Raw genomic sequence first — 20,885 nt, 5'->3', positions numbered from 1 at the left:
CTTTTACGAACTGATGCCTGGTAAATGGACGTCACCCACGAGGAAATGATTTCTGCCCCATCTTTAATTGCTGCAGAGGTGAAGAGCTGCTTTCTTCAATCCTCGACCACCTTTGATGTCGGTAGAGCCATGTTATGAGTAGGGAGGGAGTTGCATGATTTAGATCCAGTAACGCTGAAGGAACGGAGATGTAGTTTCAACTCAGAATGGCGCATGGCTTGCAGGGGTGTTTGTGGGTGGCAATTTTCCAAACTATCCACTGCCATTTTCCATCCAGACAGTACCAATGTCTTCCTGAACTAAGTCTGGCAGATTAGCTTTTTTGTATTTTATTTGTAATCAGCATTTCGATTTCTTTTGGCGAATTCACACAAAAGAAATAACTCTCAATTTTCCGACTGAGAATTTTATCCAGAAATCGGCGATGCAAGCTCTGAATCGTAACCCCGGAAAAAGGAGTGATCCTGACAATAACTCAGCATCTTGACTTGTACACCCTCTTCTGCTATAGCTTATATTCCTTATATCAATCATGAAGACTTTTATTTTCTTAATAAATGCTGAAACGTATCGAATGTTTTCTTGAAGCTTGAGATCAGAAGACAGTAAAATTGGGAAATTAAATTCTATTAGATTCCCTACAGCGTGGAAACAGGACATTCGGCCCAACAAATCCACACCAACCTTCCGAAGAGTAAGCTATTACATAAAAAGAATTAAATTAAAGAAAAATACAATTGATACTAGAAATCAAAGACAAACACAGAAACATCTCTAAAGAAGTAGAAGATCTGCCATCATCTGCAGAGAATGAAACAAAATTAATGTTTCGAGTTCAGATGTACTTTCAGTCAGAACAGTTCTGGAGGGAGTCAAATCACACTTAAAACGTTAATTTTGTGGGCCAAATGCGCCTATTCATAATTATGACTTACACAGAAAAAAATCAAATCAAAGTCAACAGATTTGGAGTTGATTCATGAGTTTCTAAAATTCAGCAAATCAAATTTTCCAAGAGATTTTCATATAAATAGAGGAGCAAACTAGCAATCTGTCAGTTTCAGATGTAGGCATGAATTTAAAGTGCCACTTCTGTTGAACTCACACACACGCGAGCGAAAAGAAAAGCATCAAATCTAAATTAGTTTTGAAACAAAATAACAAAGATGTAAATAACACTTAATTCAGAGAAGGAGTTGAAATGAATATGAGTGATTATGATGCAATTGGGAACAAACTGCTGATGCTTGATTTGAATTAATTTATTATTATCATATCTACAAAAGTAATGCGAAAATTTGATTTTGCATGCAATGGAGGCAGATCACAACATACGACTATCATAGTGTGATTGAACATAACGAGGAATCATTGTTACAACTGCAAGGGTAAGGCAGAAAAAGAAAGATCTACATTTGATATTATTAATTGACAAACAGTTCCTGGATTTTTCAAAATAATGCTGATTGTAGAGCACGTAAACAGACATCAATAAATCTGAATGACTCATTTATGAGGAAAGTTGAAACGCTTGAACCAACATTTTGATGTCTTCTTCTTCATAATGTTCCAGATTTTCAAATAGATTGTAACCATTGTTCCAAAACCATTGAAAAATAAATGGATAAAGGAAGATATATAAATACTAATCCAATTAATTAACCGATTAACCAAAAAATGAACGAACAAATATATATTTATGTAATAGGTAGATAAATAAAGAGATAGATAAATAGATACATGCATACATACATACGTAGATAGGTTATAAAGCACTGCCTGACAATACTTGGAGTCCTTAAGTTGTGTTTAGAGACGCAAACTGTGGATTATTATCACATCTAAAACCTCTACAACTTCAGAAGATTTCGATAGTTGGAATAGTAAACATCAGAGCTCAAGAATACTCCTTACAGTTAATGAGTACAAGAGCTTGCCTAGGATCCTATCTTATTCTCGTTTGAAAGAGACCATGGTGAACTGTGCCTCTGTGATGAAAGAGAAAAAAACATCGGTAAATGTTTCTATTTTGTTATCCATGGAAGGTTCCACCATGTAAAATTAGTGATGGTAGTGAAAGGACACATGAGCAGCTTTTTCATCTCTTCTCGAAATTTGGTCTGGGAAACCACATAAATGAAGACATTGTTGCAGGAACTAAGGATCTGTAGCATGTTGGTTGTTTCTTGAAGAATAATATCAGGGTTACTGGAATCCAAGCCGTTGAAGTAACCTTCACCTACCAATTGCACGTAAAGGTAACGCCCCACATAAGTGGCCCAAAGGAGGAGGAAACTGATCGAGATGGCAAAGAGCAAGACAATGGATCTTCTGCGATTGGCCATCTCTGGGTCTGCACGGTCACCTTCACCCCAAAGTCTTTTGCGGGCTCTGCTAGCTTTTAAGATGTGTATTACAGTTAATGTGTTGAGAAGCAGAATGAGAAGGAAAGGGAGAAGTGGTGTTAAAATCTGATCCAGCTTGTCGTAGACCTTCCAGAAGGACGAAGTGTAATAGATTGGATTAATGTCACAGAACCAGGGCACCCCTTCCACAATGTACAGCGGTTGAGAGACTAAGCAGAAAGGGACATTCTTGACACAGCTCAGAGAACAAATCATTCCTATTACCAGAGTTGCAGTTTTCTTGGTGCAGTATCTGATCTTCAGCTTCTGCCAGCTGATGGACACAAAACGGTCAATGGTGAAAGCCACTGTCAGCCAGACAGAGCCATCTCGTGTAGCATAGACCATCACACTGGTGACTGTACACGCAGGGGTGGTGGACAAGACACTGTTTCTGAAGTAGATACCACCAATACGGTTGAGCACACAGCCAGCCATAATGACAAGGAAGTCTGCTATTGTGATTGCCACGAGGTAAAATGTGATGCAGAGAGAGAGCCCACATTTTCTTTGACACAGGACCACAATCGCCAACGAGTTTGCTATAAGGACAGTAGAGATAGATATATGACAGAATGAATCCCAAGCACCAGTTAATAACCCTACCTATTTCGTGACTGAAAACCTCAGCTCTCCATCTTCTTACATCCTTTTATTACATCATGATTCCTACTATTACAAAGTTGTTGGTTTTATTCAACATTCAGTCATGAATTAAACACGTGTACATACGTTCGTCAGTCCAGTCGGACCGAGTGCAAATTCAGTTCTCTTTCCAATGAGTCAAATCATTGCGAAACTCACCAGTTTAATAAAACAAAAAATCATTTTGACTTATCCAAATCTTTATGAATAATATCATCCATCTTTTCAAGGCAATATATTTGTTTCCTGTCTGGCAATGCCGGATTTTAATAATCCAAGCTTTGAATTTTCAGTTACAGCCAGAGGTAGGATCACTCCTCACACCGCAAAAGGTCTCGATTTATCTGCAATTCTGCAATATAGCGTTTTACACATATCAATCAATCTATCAGTGGTTATATGTTTATCTACAGACGGACAAATCTCTGGAAACCTTCTTCAATGTCGCCCCTCATTGTTTACCTTTCTCTTTTCTTCTTTAGGTTGTTCATTATAATCTAACTTATTGTTCACAGCTACACCAGCATGTGCACCTTATTCCTTATTGCTCTCCAAATCATGGCTTGCTCGGCTATTTCAAACATCAGTTTATCATCAACCAGATTTCTGCCTGTCTGCTGCCACATATGGGCAAGAGTCGGTAACAACAGTAACTTTTGTTCTTTTAAAGTGCATGAGTGAAGATGGTATTTGGTACCCACTACACTAAGCACATCGTCATCATTAGATTTTTCTATTTTTTAATGCCATATTCCTTTACGAAATGCAAATATGGTCAAATATCTCCTAATGACAACAACAGATTCCATAACAAATTAAAATCTCTTCCAAACAATCATAACTTGCATGCAAATCCCGAAACACTTTCTGACATAATATTGATGACACTACAAATTGGAAACTTATTAGTTTGTAATCATTATGTCCGACCTGCAATAAAAATTACTGTGATCATTGAATGCAGATTTAATTTGCGCTCGTGTACTACAACAATTTCGTTCTAATAATACATTTTGATTCGTGGTTTACGAACCTAAGATAGCAATTTCTCAACAAAACATGAAAAGCACTTCGTATATTACCACATTGGAATTTTACTTGACTTTTAAACACTTTACATTTTAATATTCATGCAAAACATGTATTATAATGTAGATTTCAATTACATAGCAAATGGAATTTCTAGAAATTGCTTATGAAACATTAGTTAATATCATGCATTGTTGCACAATGAAATTACAATTTCTATGCATAATTAGCATAAAACTTTGTAACATATAATGCACCTGTGCATACTATAGGCAGGTGCTGGCTCCAAACATTCAAAGAGCGCTGAAACTTACACAATAATGTAGCCCACCACAAAAGGTAAGATAGAACACATTTGGTGATTTACAGACATAAATGAAACTTATCAGTGATTGAAAGCTTACCAAGGGCACCAATTACAGCGAGAAGGGGATAACAAATGGCAAAGAATGGGGAAATGACTGGCTCATGCATCGTCTTTCAGAAGTTAAGGAAGTTCCCGAATCTATAGTTGCAGTTTCTGCGAATTTCAAATCTTGCCTCATTTATTTTGAGCAAGAGTCTCCAAAGGGACGATTCGTGAACAACAAGCACTTTAGCTACATTTCAGTGAACAACCTAATTAACTGAAGTTTCCATGTCTTCCATTTGCAACATCGAAAATGTTGATATCCTCATTTCACTTTTTGACAAACGACTGAATTGAACTTTGCCATTCCGCGTTGCCATTTACAAGTATTTTGAAAGTTCCACTAATTTGAATATGCTAAGTCGTGATTGAATCAATATTGGGAAATTGTGTCTTCCCTCATTGCCATTTCTCAAATATGATGTGAATTTGCTTGCCATAATAGTTTACATATTATTTTGACTGTGAAATGTTTAAATGTTTCATGCTGTAATCGAACCAACTCCGCACCAAATTCCATAAACAAGACTGCCACTGTTGGCCCATTGTACCAACTTGTTCCTGCCCCACTGAACTACCTTGACTCCATCCTCTCTCACATGTTTGGACGCTGACTGCCTGCATCCATGATTCATTTGATGCCCTTGGCCATTTTGTCACGTCCTATTTGCCAGTCATAGCTGCCTTTTGTTCACCCTGTTCTTTCCCTCTACACTTCCACTTCCCCACCAGGATGGACTGAGAGCTTCCAGCTTCTTAGTGCTCGAGAGGAATAAACAATCCCCATCCACCAGCCCTCCCCTTCGATTGGCAGAGCGTGCTCTCTTAATGACATGGCTTTCTTCTTTCGTAACAGTGGTTCCCAGACTACTGTGTTTAACAGGGCCTTCAAAGGCACTCCCCTTGTTCTTAATTTTCATTCAATAAGTGTCTGCATTCAATGAATTGTTGTCCGTGATTTCAGACAACTGCATCAGAACACCCAAAAAACTCATCTTTCGTTCAATTCCCCCGTCTGCATTTCGCAGGGACACCCGAGGCCACTCCTTGACCAATAACACCAACCCCACATCCCATGTAACAGCAAAAATTACTACAACTACCCCCCTCACCTCCTCCCTGCTCCGCATGCAAAGATTGAAGATTGAAGCATGATTTCAACTGTAATTCCTACAATCTTGTGTATTGTATTCACCTTATGAAGTATAGCCTACCCTACATTGGACAAAGTAAATAAAGATTTGGGCTGAAGTAAAACGATTGCCAGACTGGGAAAGAGCAGATAATTCTTCGCCTAAAGGACATTACTAAACTAGATGTGTCTTTATTATTATTTAATGAACAAAAAGCAGCACTTATTTGGCTTTCATTGGACTAAACTTTGTTTATCCCCGAATTCAATTTTTTGCCATTTGCCATTTTAACCCACCCTGCTGAAATGTTACTAATCCAGTGGCATATCACTACATCAGCATCCTTTGCTAAATTGCACGATATTTTGTGGTGCAATTCAAGAACGGCACTAAGTATATCAACATGCCTCATTGAATACATAAAGGCGCAACATTTGCACTGTTCTACAGTCATTTCACTTCCTGGCACTTCAGTCAAACCTGAAAGTGTCATTTTTAGTCAGGGGTATCATAGAACCTCTATAGTGTGAAAAGAGTTAACTTGGCCCAACAAATCCATAGCGACACTGCGAAGAGTAACCCACCCAGACACATTCCCCTACTCTGTATTTCCCCTGACTAGTGCACCTAATCTGCACAACACTGAACATCTTTGAATTGTGGGAGTAGACCGGAGCACCTGGACGAAACCCACACAGACACGGGGAGAACGTAAATACTCCACACAGGCAGTAGCTCGATGTTATAATCAAACCCGGGTGAAGCAGCAGTGAAACCGTGTTACTCACCACTTAGGCAATGAGTCGCTGTTCTGTGGTTACACTTTTTCTAACTACCCACATGTTTCTTGTGATCTCGTGAAACAATAACTGCATGAATAGTTTGCTGTGAAACTGGTAAGCAATATATTTATCATTACAAAACACGATCACAGAATTTTCATTTAACGATTATAAATGACTTTCAGAAAATATTGCCTGCACTAGTCCAGCCTCCAGTAAGGCAGCAGATTTGATGCGAACATTGATTTCTTTAAGAGCAAAGGACTTCTCCTTCTCATCCACGTTCTATTTCGTTCAAAGAGTAGTCAACCGACTTCTGCAGTGACAATTGTGGAATATTATCGGTCCACATCATGCAAACCACCTTATGTTGCTCATTTAAGACATTCCCTCGAATTGATCCTAAAGTCAATATGGACCTCAGTCTCGTTTGAAGCGATTATAATTCCAACAACGTCATATCCGTGCTGCATTGGCTATCATCATTGTGTTGTTGGGTAAGGGGTTGAAATATTGATTTTATATCTTTAAAGTGAGATTTGACACTTTCACATTATAATTCACGTGAATAAAATGAATTTCAGGTGAGCCACCCGGATCGAGAACAAACAGCAGAAAGAAGGAGAGAACAATTAAGTTTGGTTGACTGTATTTGAAAATGTTATATATTTCTCATAGTTTCATGGAAGGAATGACGGTGACATTAAAACAGAATAGCAGTTTTCTCGACTCCGCTCTGAACCTTTTCTTGATTACCAATTAGACACTATTGCAGGAGCTGTGTACTGGGAAGATATTCATCTTGTCTTAAAGGATTTATTGCGGTCATTGAAATCCAGACCAATTATGTGGAGTTCATCTAGAATATGTACGTAAAGATCATATCCAACATAACTGGTCTATTGAGTGAGGAAGCTTAGAGAGACAGCGAATTACAGAATAATTGATAACTTGTGGTTGGACAGCTCCAGATCTTTATGGTTATCATTTAGAAACACCTCCTTCGGGCTTGGCTGACTGCAAAGATATGTTTGACGATCACAGCATTGGAGGGCAGAATGAGGAGGAATGACAAAATTGGTGTAGAGATGTTGTGCAGTTGTGGTCGCCCTGCCAATCACGTGACGTGTAAAAACTAGACCTGATACTAGAGAATCAGACATGCTATTCAAGATGTTCAAGAGTCTGTAATTGAGTTAGAAATTGACTTTCTTGACGCTGCTCAGTCGACAAACTATTCATTTGGCTAGCAGTGCAGTTTTCACCTTGCAGTATCCGGTCTTCAGTTTCTGTCAGCAGATGTCCACATATCGTTCAACAGTGAAGGCCACCATCAGCCAAATAGAACAATCCCGAATTGCGATTCCAAGAACATTATTGACCATATACGAGGGAATGGTGAAAAGGAAACTTGCAAGAACGTAGATGCCTTTAATCCTGTTGATCATGACGACAGTGGTGTTGACATGGAAATCAGTTACACCATCGCCATCAGATAGCAGTTGATGCACCAGCAGCATTAACATTGTCCCACAGATGAATTCGCAATCATTAACAAGTTGGCTTGGAGAGAAAAGGGACATTACTGAGCTGACATCAAACAGCAGATATTACCTCATCGAAATCTGATTGAAACCCTACTGATATTTTACTTTCAAACGTCCCAATTCTGATCATTCCAAGGCTAACATCTTTTGCCAGCATTCAATTGTGGATTAAACAATTGTGAATGAGTCACTTCAATCAGTCAATGGCAAAAGAAAACTCTGCTCGTTGCCACTGAGTGAATTCTGCTATTCCAACTATTGTGTGAAAACCAAACATAGACAAATTGTGGACCATCCTATTTTCATCAAGGTCCATTCAGCAAAGAACAATTTGTTAAGTGAACTGCATATACTTGTCAAGTGATAATCTCTCAGTTTCAATAACCGCTTCCATCGAATTTCCAAGTACTACGATAGTTGTGACTTCCCTGACATTATTCATTTTTCAATGATCACAAAGTTTGACCATTCTACAATTGTAGAATTTTGACTTACACTGAAAATAAATGTTCCACCTGTGTCCTTAGGTACCAAGATCTTGATCTGTGGAATTTCGTTCTTCGAGCGGTCAGAAATGTCTTCTTTCTTTAAGATATTCTGATAATTCTAATTGGTTGACCAAACTTTATGTCAAATGTGCCCTGACATTTGATCTCGTTTGTTATCAGATATCTTGGTAATGCTGCTGGAAAGCATCTCCACAATTTGAATTCAGTGATCGAAGAAGGAGGCTGAACTTTACTTTCACGATGGAATGTAGAAATAAGCAATACACCGCGACTTTCTTGGAGACATCCGGAATTATGAATTAGATACTGATTCGGTCGTTGAATCCTAATCGATGATTTTAGAAGAACAAAGTTGATCTGTTTGTGTTTCAGATTCCTCATGTCTGTCGTTCTGCAAGAGCACTCGATTCCCTTGTCTGGCAAGAATGGTTTTGTCTCTGCCTTAAAATAATACTCAATTCGCCGCATTCATGTACTTACGTGGCAGATTTCCGAATTCGCATAACCATCTGAGAGAAAAGTAAACTCCTCTCGTGTATTCTACAAGAGGATGTCGAATTTGGGAAAAAAAAGTAACCATTCGTTCTGGGTTCGGACCCACGAGTAACTGTTGTTAATGCATCCAACTTGTAGAGAAAATTTGGGATCGTATACATTTCAATCATATGATTTCTGGCTCTTCTGCACACTAGTCACTAACGTATGAGAAATACGATTACCCAATTGTCACAAAACCGATGAGCCAAAAAAGAAAATGCAACACAGATTAAATGCCGCATATACTCATTTGAATCTTTCAAACTTTTCTGCAATTATTTGCTACGATCATATTAATAATGCGTACAATTCACTGGAGACTGACTATACTGCAGTTAGCAAAACGGACATTCCTGCAATGAATGAATTTTTCTTTGATTTTATAAAATAATTACGATTAAATATGAACCGTATGAATTAGTTCTTCAGCATTATCATAAAGACAGTGCAAGAAATTAGCCGTAGTAAATTATGATAAACTATAATTCAACACAACACTAAGTGAAGCAGATTGTGTCTTTCTACATTATAAGATAATTGAGATTCGAACAACGTTAGAATAACATTCTTGCAACACCATATATTATAATTCATACTTCATAGAATGAGAGAGTTGTAGAGTCATAGAGTCATAAAGCAAGGAAACAGACCCTTTGATCAGTCTATGCCGAACATAATCTCAAAATAGCCTACTCTCACGTGCCTGTTCCTTGTCATGATCTCATCAAGCATTTCCTATTCATGCAATAATCCAAAAGACTTCCAAACGTTGTATTTGTACCTACATCGAAAACTTCATTTGGAAGTTCACCCCACGCATGAGTCACACTCTGTGTGAATGATTTGTCTCTTATCTATTTTTAAACTGTTCTCCTTTCACCTTACAAATAGGCCCTCTCATCTTCGAATCGCCCATCCGAGGGAAAAGACAACTACCATTTACTGTATCTATTCATTTCATGTTTTAAAAAATAAACTTCCATCTGATCGACTTTCAAGCTCCTATGCACCACTGTAAAATATCCCAACCTATCCAGCCTTTCTTTATAATTCAAACTTTCTGTACCCGGCAACATCATGACAAATATCTTCTGAACCCTCTCCAGCTTGATAGTATTCTACATATAACTGGGGTAAGATCTAACTGTACAGGGTCACAAGCCGAAGATTATCTTGTAACGCTTCAGAATAATGATTTGTAATTTATCATTGCAAATTTTTACATTTTGGAACAGTCACATGAAGATTTGAGTTGGCTTTGCCATATACACAGACAGGTTCAATATACATAAAATGACCAAATATCTGTGAGGTGACCAAGTGTATGAATTAGGGCAGTACAGTTGATTGATTTCAGACAAGTATTTGAAGGCTCCACTCGTGATATAGAAGGTAAAGGCATATATGATCCTGGGTAGCTAGGTAAGTTGGAGAAAATATTGGTTTAAAGGTAGAAGACGGGTAGCAGGATGCTGTTTGTGTGACTCGACGCCAGGGTTCAGAGGCAAAAATGAGAGGCAGGATCTGCTGTTGTTTGTAATATATATATGCAAACCAACTTGAAGAAAGTTTGTAGGGGCATGCGTCGGGGAGGTCGATGGATGATGATAAATTTGACCCTTTTAAAAATCCATTCGATGAGAAGTGGAAAATCATAACATTGAAAGCTTTGAGTCGAATGTTGGAAAGTGGGACTATAGCAGGTTTCATGCAGCTTTTGTGTTATGACTTCATGCGCCAACAGACATATTCCATAGTCCAATAATATTTGATCTTTTCCTCGGATTTGCTGAGAATATGTATTAAGAAATGATGGCAATGAAAATCGAATAACTGATCTCGACCAGAGGGGTCAGTTTAACTGCAAGTTGTATTCGATGATCCGTCATCCAAATAGCTTACCCTGCATTAATAGGGATCAGTTCCTGATCCTAAAAGGGATCAGGCACACCCCACATCGATTCACTGACAACAATCTCAGAAAAATATTACTATCAGAAATCGTCAGCAGTTATGAAACTCAAGACTTTAACAGCGACATCTCAGTTTTATAGACAATAGATAATCGAGAATAGGTGCATTCTGCCCTTCGAGCCAGCACCGCCATTCATTATGATCATGGCTGATCATCCTCAATCAGTTTCCTGTTCCTGCCTTTTTCCCATAACACTTGATTCCACTCTCCTTAAGAGTTCTCTCCAACTCTTTCTTGAATGTATCCTGAGACTTGACCTCCACATCCTCCATGGCAGAGCATTCCACACACCCACCACTCTCTGGATTAAGAAGTTTCTTCTCAACTCTGTTCTAAGTGGCCTACCCCTTTTTTTTAACTTTGTCCTCTGGTTCGAGACTCACCTATCAGCGGAAACATGCTTCCTGCCTCCAGAGTGTCCAATCCTTTAATAATTTATACGTCTCAATCAGATCCCCTCTCAGCCTTCTAAACTCAAGGGTATAATAGCCCAGACGCTCCATTCTTTCAATGTAAGATAGTACTACCATTCCGGGAATTGACCTCGTGACCTCATAAATGGGACCGTCGAGGTTGCGGTGAGAAGGAGATTTTTGGCTTGTTTAGGGCGTGGACTCAGGATGTTCACTGCTTTTTGTGACAATTTGCAGAAGCAGTTTTGGTATCACGAAGGCCGACCTGCATCACTGTTTGCTCTATTAAAATAATAGGTGGCGGTATCATCAACTGTGTCTTGAATTTCCAGCAAAAACGTTATTTCTGCTTCAAACCTCCCTCTTGCGATGATCCACTCCCTATTTGTTGCCTTGTAAAAATCCTCCTTTTGTAAAGAAACAATCCATGACCTACCAGAGAAAACTTTGCTGATGGGAGAGTGGTACTAATTTCTGTTCACCACTTCCGGAATCTGTACCTCTCACTGACAGAAAGATGCTAGAAATCAAGTAGAGAGATTTTAATCGGGTTTAATGCCGAGGCAAACAGTGGAGTGAAAGCCCAGACAGGTTTTTTGTTTGTTTCAATTGACCCGGAGAGTTTTTTGGTAAAAGATAACAATGCCAGGTTGTTTAATCGGTACTCATGAGGTACCCAGCTACATAGACAGAGAGAGAGAGAGAGAGAGAGAGAGAGAGAGAGAGAGAGAGAAGAAACATTAGTCTCATCATGCTACTTCCAGCTTCTGGTCGATGGTTTGTACAGACCAGAAGCTGGAGGCTGCTGTGGGAGACGACTGAAATGCAACAGCAGGGTCGAGTTGATTTGCAGGAGGCACTGTCCTTGAGTTAATAAGAAAACCCCTTCCCACATTAATCTGACTTACAAAGGGTGGCGTTTTGAAGTTATCGTGTGAATGCAGACGGCCGCTGTACATGTCCACAGAGGATTAGCTAGGAGGTCAGCCGTGTGGTTTCATTGATGATGTTCTGTGATTATGAAATGCTGGTCCAGAGTACTGGATCGTCCACATCTTGGAAAGTCTTCGTTGTTCTTCTTCCAGTACTGCCCCTGAGATATTTACATGCCCCTGAACTGAGAACATGATTTCTGTTCAACCTCTAACCGGGACGTAATCGCCTCAGAATTGGTCAATTAGAATCAATCCGAACTGATAATCATGTTCAAATTTGAGATAGCTGAGAAGCACTGTCAAAATCCAGGAATATAATGCATTTACACAATTTCGACACTTAAATGCTTCGTTTGAACTTACTGGTTTCAAGTCGGAGTTGGCATCTCCAATTAGCACCACTATTTGAAAAATAACATTGTTTAATCTGATTCAGCCATGCTACCAACTACTCCCAATAACCATTCGTGGTCTTTCAACACACACGAAAAAAAATCAAGTATCAGTCTGGATCTGACTTTGAAAGCATTCAAATCTCTGGAATACCAATTCTTGAGAAAATACTCATTGCTGTCTGTGAGATTACAAATGTTCACAATATCTGTCTTATTTGATTTATTTCTCATCATTAAATTTGGATTCTGCTTTCTTGGTTGTCTGACAAGAGGAAACATTCTTTCCAGAGACAACCTGTTAAAACATTTGAAGGTCTAATCTATGTCGGTGAAGTGGCTTCAGGATTTTCTTTTCTGTCCATTCTGTCTTCACGGGCAACCCGGTCTTTTAGGCATCAGTTTCCGAAAATTTCTCTGAACGAATTCCAACGCACTTGCATCCTTCCGTTAACAATGAAATCAATATGTTGTACCAAACTCGGGATGTGGTCTCAGTAAGATCCTAACTAATCCAACGATCGCTGCACTAAATTATTTTGATAGTGGAAGAGGAGAAACTGTTCCCACTCGTAAAGATTCATGAACCAGAGATAACAGATTTTAAATGTCTTGCAAAAAAAACACAAGTATGAGGACAGAAACACGGGTACCCGTGTTTGTACTTCACTGCTCAGAATTCTGTTGCCCTTAGGTATGCCTAAGACATTGAAAAGTGCATTGGGTGAAATGAAAGAGAGTCAACGTATAGGATTATGAGAAAAGTAGGGACATTGGCACTCAGTCAAAATTGCCACAACGTTGGGCATGCTGAATTGCCCAAAGCGTTCAGGGATATGTAGGTTAGGTGCATTGCTCAGGGTAACTGGAGTGTACTAGGTTAGAGGAATGGGTCTGGGTGGGTTACTCTTCAGAGGGTCGGTTTGGATGTGTTGGGCTGAAGATTGTTTCCGCACTGTGGAGTTTCTATGATAATTATTACTTTGTAAACTTCTTGAGATATCATATCATGTCCATTGTGCTATTAAAACAGGATTATGCGAATACTGGAATAATGTTATAGTATATAGAATTCCAAAAGGATGGCCTGCCCCCGTTATTAGGTGTTAAGAATTAACTGTGGTTACTCATTTTGGAGCTGAGTGCAATTGAAAAATGATGTTTAATTACTCTGCTTTTTGTTATCAGCTGCTAGGTCTTCTGCATGTCTCTTTTATGCTGGATAGTTACATTTTTGTTCATGCATGGAATTTGGCTGATTTTAACAACGTTTATTGACCACCAGCACTTCTTTAATTAAGTAGATCGTTTTGCATATTTAACATTACTATATGAAAAATAACTGCTGTGGTCTGCTTCACTGGACCGAAGACTAACAAATTTGACACTGGAAGATAAAATTTGGAAGTGGGAATAATAAGGAAACATCAAAATAAATACTTATGTTGTATGGAGCATTGTAAGGAAGAAAGGAGTAAAGGACATCTGAGGATGGAATTGCAGAGCTCAGGTTACGAGTTTACTGTAAAAACGATAGTTGATGAAGGTCCTTATATCAGAGAGGGAGAGTAGAAATGGAAGTACGCTGAGATGCAAATCAGGAGAGAAAAGCAAGGACGAATTCCATTCAATCCATAATCCCACAATCTTCCAAACTGCTGACTTGAGGAAACTGAAAGAAATAAAGGTCAATTAAACTGTTTTCTCAAAGATCCATGATACACTCAGAGCTGTGTAGTAGGTTAGTTCAGAATACACTTATTATCCGAAAGAGAAGATTCCATAACATTGGGGAGGGGATTTTGCAGCTCACAGGACTTTGGTTTGCATGTGCAATTCGGGTCAGCGCGCTCTGAAAAGGATTTGAACCAGTTGGAGAGGTTGCGGAGGAGATTCACAAGGATTTTGTCTCGGATGGTGTACTTCTGCTTTTCTGAGGGGTTGCGGAAGTTCAGGTTGTTTTCTTTGAAACAGAAAAGGTTGAGGATAGACTTTTTCGCACCTCGTGCCTCGAAGTGGGAGTTGTACTCATTTAGTATATTTTAGGTCGTACACATTAGATGGGCTGAAGGCCCTGATTGAACTTCTATGATGTTATGAAGCATGACATCAAGAAACAAATAAAGATACTGGATGTTGCAAGACTTTTGGTTCCAGGAATATTCGGATGATAGCAACGACAAATCTGAAAGATCAGCTTCATGAGGAACAATGTTTCAACGCAGCCACAACACTTGGTCTGATTTATCAGATAACGTGTAAAAACCTCTGATTCGTCCTCCACACACAAAAAACACATTCAATGTACAAGTTAACACCACCTCTGTCCACACACCACCAGCGAAATAATAGAAGAGATTGTTTGCAATGCAGTAAACTATTACTTGCAAGGTAATATAAAGACTTTCCACGGTTCATCTTGGAGATAGTGCACACCACTGCATTTGTACATTGACATTCCATACCTCATAATATTTGAAATCAGATGTTCGCTGATAATTGCATAATGTTCAACACCATTCACAACTACTCAGGTGCAAAGGCAACGATGTACTGATTGGCTCGACTGGTGGCCGTAGCTTCTGACTTCACCATTGCATTGGTCCACGCATGGACCAATGATGTAAAACAGGGGTGTTTTGGAAGAGGCTGCTTTTCATATCAAGGCAGATTTCAATTAAGATTTGCACGAACAATCCGAAACACATCAGGAATCAATATGACTCAAGGCAAATTCTCTGTTGGTTCGAGTCAGAACTGGCTCAAAGGAGCACGCTTGTAATTGTTTGAGCTTAAGCATTTCAGGGCATAGCTGGAGTTTGGTCTCAACGTAGTAGCCTTTGTTTAAATGTCTTCAGCTGCTTCGTCATTGACATTCCAAACATCTCCAACCTTTGCAGTCATAGGTAGTAGGGTTCGTTGGATTGGAAAATCCTGTTGGGGGAAAAATAAAGACTTTCCACTGTTCATCTTGGAGATAGGTGCACACCACTGTATTTGTACATGGACAATCCATACCTCATAATATTTGAAATCGATGTTCGCTGATGATTGCATAATGTTCAACACCATTCACAACTACTCAGGTACAGAAGAAATGTAGCAAGACCTGAACAATATTTAGACATTTGCTGGAAAGTGCTCACTGATATTTATGTCGTACAAGTGCACACAATGATCATTTCGAAGAGGAGAAAATATAAACATAACATTCAATCTTCAAGCTTTACCAATTACAAAATCCCCATATCAAATCCTGGAAAATAATATTGACTAGGCACATAATTTGTCTTGAATAATATGGCCACGGAGCATATCTCAAGGTCGAAATTCTTTGAAGGATAACGTATCACCTTTCTCACGCCCAGGGCGGCTTGAGTCAGGAGTGGGATAAAACACGATCCAATTGTCTACACATGTTTAGCTCCAGGAATACTTCAGAAGACAAATACAATCCAAGCGAAAGAAGACCACTTCATCGGTGTCGAATCTGCCTTCATCAACGTTTGAGTCCCTTCGCCACTGATGTACAAATGCAGTGGTGTGCACAATCTACAAGATGAACGGTGGAAAGTCTTTATATTTCCCCACCAGGAGTTTCCGATACAGCAATCTCTACTACCTACGACTGCAAAAGTTGCAGATGCTTGGAAATTTAACCACCTACAAATTCCTCTCCACGTTAAACACCATCCAGACATAAAACTACGTTATACACCTTCGCTGACAAAAGTTCAGAAACTAGTGTGCTTCCCTCAGCCATCTGACAGAACAGAATCCGTCGGAACATCACTTCTCGGGAAAACATGAAAGAAAGGGTGCAGCAATCTCATGTATTTCTAGAAATCGGAGAGAATCATTCCTGCGGTTGCCACCATTTCCCAACAGCAGCTTAATTTGAAACCAAATTAAAGAGAAATGTCACGAGAAAATTGCAATTGGAGAAAGAGTAGAGGATTGGGAGACAAGATGGCAGCAGCACAAGTTTTCACATTTTCCGAGGAGACAACTCATGGAATACATAACAGAAAGATAGTGCAGCTGGTGTATTTGTATTTTAAGAAAACTTAAGATATAAAGACACCTAAGCTATCCGCATTCAGGATTAAAATGTAAGATCGGTGATAATATACTGGCAAGGTTTGAGAATTCGTTGCAGAGAAGAAACAACTTGCACTTGGAATGGAAGGCTGTGATAAGTCAGTTGTCACAAGGGTCAGCACTTGAGCGCGATTACCCTTCACTCTTAAAAGAACACACTGATATGGACTGATTACATACTTTTTAGAAGTTCTCCCACTTTCCAAATGTAGACTTACCTCCATGTAACTGATTTCAGTCTATGTTTGTCATAGAATTGACGGACCTCACACTTATCTATGTCCACTTGCCATGTCTCGGCCAGGTTGTCCAGCTGATCAAGGTTGTGCTGCAATTTCTGATACATTTGTTCACTACCTACGATAGCTTCTCATTTAGTGCCCTCTGAAAACTGACTAATAATCCCATATGCATTTTCATCCAAATCATTGATACAGATAACAAACAGCAAGGGATCCAGCGCTGACCTCTGAGGCATTCCACTTGTCACGGGTCTCCAATCCAACTAGCATCCTTCCAACATTCCGCTAAGCTTCCGACAATCAAGCCAATTGTGTACACTATTTTCTAGCTTCCTCTACATTCCATGCATACGAACCTTCCAGAACAGCCTACGATGTGGAACATTATCAGAGGCTTTACTCCCACGCAAAAAACCATGCTGACTATTCATAATCAATCCCTGCCTTTCTAAATGCAGTATTATCTTACTTCTCAGAATCTTACAAATCACAGAAGGTACAACAAAATTCAATTTGTCGGCTCACAATATGTTGCACGATATTCGGCTTAAAACAATGACAATATGCTTAACACATTTATCTCCACGTGATGATAATAAAACCAGGCTGTCTTTGATTCCAGTCATTTCATATTTGCACAGCTGCTCTGCATGGTGCTTTCTGTTCAACAGCTTCAAGATACCTAAAGCAATCAGTTTCATTCCTTTGGGTAAGTTAAAAGAGATTCTGACCTGCAATTCCAGCCACTTGTAATCATCCTCCGTTTATCTTCAGGAAATATCTCAGAATTTTCCGGGGATACTGGATGTCTCAGTCTAGGATTCTGTCGGTGTTTGCTGTCAGGTGACAGCAGTGTAATTAAAAATACTCGGCATTCCTGACAATTGATTCAGATGGATCTTGTGGCAGTGAATCATTGCCACGCGTTACTGTGCCACAAAAACAAAATGTTTCATTGTTTATGAATAAAAGCACACTCCTGAATGCACACATGCGATTAAAAAATAAACAACTCATCAGTCTGAAAGTCCAATATTATTAGCGGGGAATGCAGATTTAGTAGTAAGTTTATGTTTGAAAATGAAATGTCAAGATATTTGAAATGTGTTGGCCTCCGAGTCTACATAAAAGTGTAACCAGGATCTGGCTTCACTTATACAGACGCTGAAGGCAATTCCGAAAGGCAGAACTCATTGCTCTGTCAGCAGATAACACCTTCACAGTAAGCAGTGAAATCTGTAGATATTAACTTCCTCTGACTGTGTTTTTTTCCTCTGTATTAGTAGTGTCTCATTGCCTCTGATGCTTTGCACCAACTTCTGCTTCAACACGATGAAACTACGCCTTATGGAAACAGAAACTCTCTCTGCCATACAATACATGGTAACGAATACTGCAAAAATAATGCAATAGTATTATGCCCTTTAGAGAAGGAAACTGCTATCCTCACCTGGTCAGGATGAAATATAGTATCCCGACTCACGGCAACGTGTTTGATTCTGAACTGCTGTTCTGGCTTTTAGGGACAGATAAGAAATGCTGGCATTGCCAGTGATGCCCACATCCCTTCAGTGAATAAAACAAAAATCTTAGGAATGACTGTAGAGTTTAATGGAGTGGACAAATGCAATCATAGCCCCAAATTGACCAAAAAGCAGCGTGAATGCAATTGCGGAATTTTCACTTTGATTCCAGGTTGGAAGTGAAACAAAAATGTATTTATTTGGGTATATTCAATGAAACCAGAAGTCAGATTCAGTCAATCCACAACAACGCATGGCATTGCAGTGAAACTATGACTCATAAAATGTCTGCGTGAAGCCCTCAATCAGAGAGAGAGAAAAAATGTGTTAGGGTGGGGGGGTGGAGAGAGAGAGTGAAAGAGACTAAGACGGGATGAGAAAAAAAGAGACAGGTAGAGAGAGAGACAGCAATCAAATGACAGAGAGAGATCGTGAGTGACAGAAAGTCTGTGTGTGTGGGAGGGGGGAGAGAGAGATGGAAACAGTTAATGCTTAATCCCATTGTGGTTTAACCAGGCAAAGAGAGATAATCCCTGAGTGCGACATTATACAAAGTCTGGAGTGAAAATCTCATAATAATCCGTTTGTGAGAATACTCTGCATCGGCCTCTTGCCATTCCGGAGGAAAATAAAATTATCTCCAATAACATTTCTGACAGTCCTTTGCTTGGACACCGAGGCGTTGTCTGAAAACCCGAGCCTGATGTGTCTGCCTCCTGTCCCTCTTCATTGGCATGAATAGGAAGGCCCACAAAGCTCTTTTTCACTTCAAACTCTGATATTCTTGGCAAAGAGTATGTTTAGTTTGCTAATCAGACGCCTTTTTTTACTATCACTCAATATCGAGTTGCGTTTCAGTTATGCTGCTTTTGTTACAGCGGTTCAGTTTGAGAACCAGAGCTCACAAGTTGACGATGTTATTTCTCTGGAAGGGGAATCTGTGGAACTCGACAGGAGGTTCCCACTGGTGCTGATGAAAACGTAGACTGGTTAAAAAAAACATGCACGGACAGTGTTTCTGAAATTTAACGGCTGCATACATCAGGGGAATGTGAATATCGTTTGAGAAAGCAGAGTAGTTCAAAACCATTTTTATAAGGGACAAAATGGTCGATATGCCGCAGTGTATTACTGTGCCACAGTGAGAGAAACAATGGTTCAGGCCATGCAGTTTGTTAGATTGTGTTATCTGTCTGCTTTCTGTTAAATGCTCCCCGTTGCAAGACTTTTAGAAAAACAAAACAGTGATTTTAGAAGTCATACATTTTAATGATTAATCTTCGCAGAACTTTACTTCACAAAATCGTAGGACGATGACAAATTGTAGACAATCACATTAAATCAAAAGTTTGTGCGTGTGCAATATTAAAAGGATGTTGATGGGCAGAACAAAATAGATAGAAAGAGAGAGAGAGAGATAGATAGATAGATAGATAGATAGATAGATAGATAGATAGATAGATAGATAGATAGATAGATAGATAGATAGATAGATAGATAGATAGATAGACAGATAGATAGATAGATAGATAGATAGACAGATAGATAGACAGATAGATAGACAGATAGATAGATAGATAGATAGATAGATAGATAGATAGATAGATAGATAGATAGATAGATAGATAGATAGATAGATAGATAGATAGATAGATAGATAGATAGATAGATAGATAGATAGATAGATAGATAGATAGATAGACAAATAAATAGATAGATAGATAGATAGATAGATAGATAGATAGATAGATAGATAGATAGATAGATAGATAGATAGATAGATAGATAGATAGATAGATAGATAGATAGATAGATAGATAGATAGATAGATAAATAGATAGATAGATAGATAGATTCGTCAAGAATAAACCACGACAAGCAGACCAAACACAGCCGGAAACTTTAACCACCTTACTATACATCAAAGAAGTTTCAGAAATGACAACCAGATTACTAAGAACCCTCGGAATCCTAGTAGCACACAAACCCACCAACACTCTCAAACAAAAACTAACAAACTTAAAAGACCCAGTACAACCCATGGACAAAACCAACGTCGTCGACAAAATTCCATGCAAGGACTGCCACAAACACTACGTAAGACAAACAGGAAGAAAGTTAGCCACCAGGATACACGAACACAAGCTAGCCACAAAAAAGACACGACCCTCGCTCCCTCGTAGCCCTACACAAGGAGGAAAAAAACGACCATTTCAAGTGGGAAAACGCATCTATCCTGGGACAGGCGACACAAAGATATGACGGAGAATTCCTAAAGGCCTGGCACTCCAGCCACAACGCGATAGAA

This window comes from Chiloscyllium punctatum, chromosome 36 (genome assembly GCF_047496795.1).
Source record: "Chiloscyllium punctatum isolate Juve2018m chromosome 36, sChiPun1.3, whole genome shotgun sequence".
Lineage (NCBI taxonomy): Eukaryota > Metazoa > Chordata > Chondrichthyes > Orectolobiformes > Hemiscylliidae > Chiloscyllium > Chiloscyllium punctatum.
The sequence above is the reverse complement of the archived record's forward strand: the minus strand, read 5'-3'. Positions refer to the sequence as shown.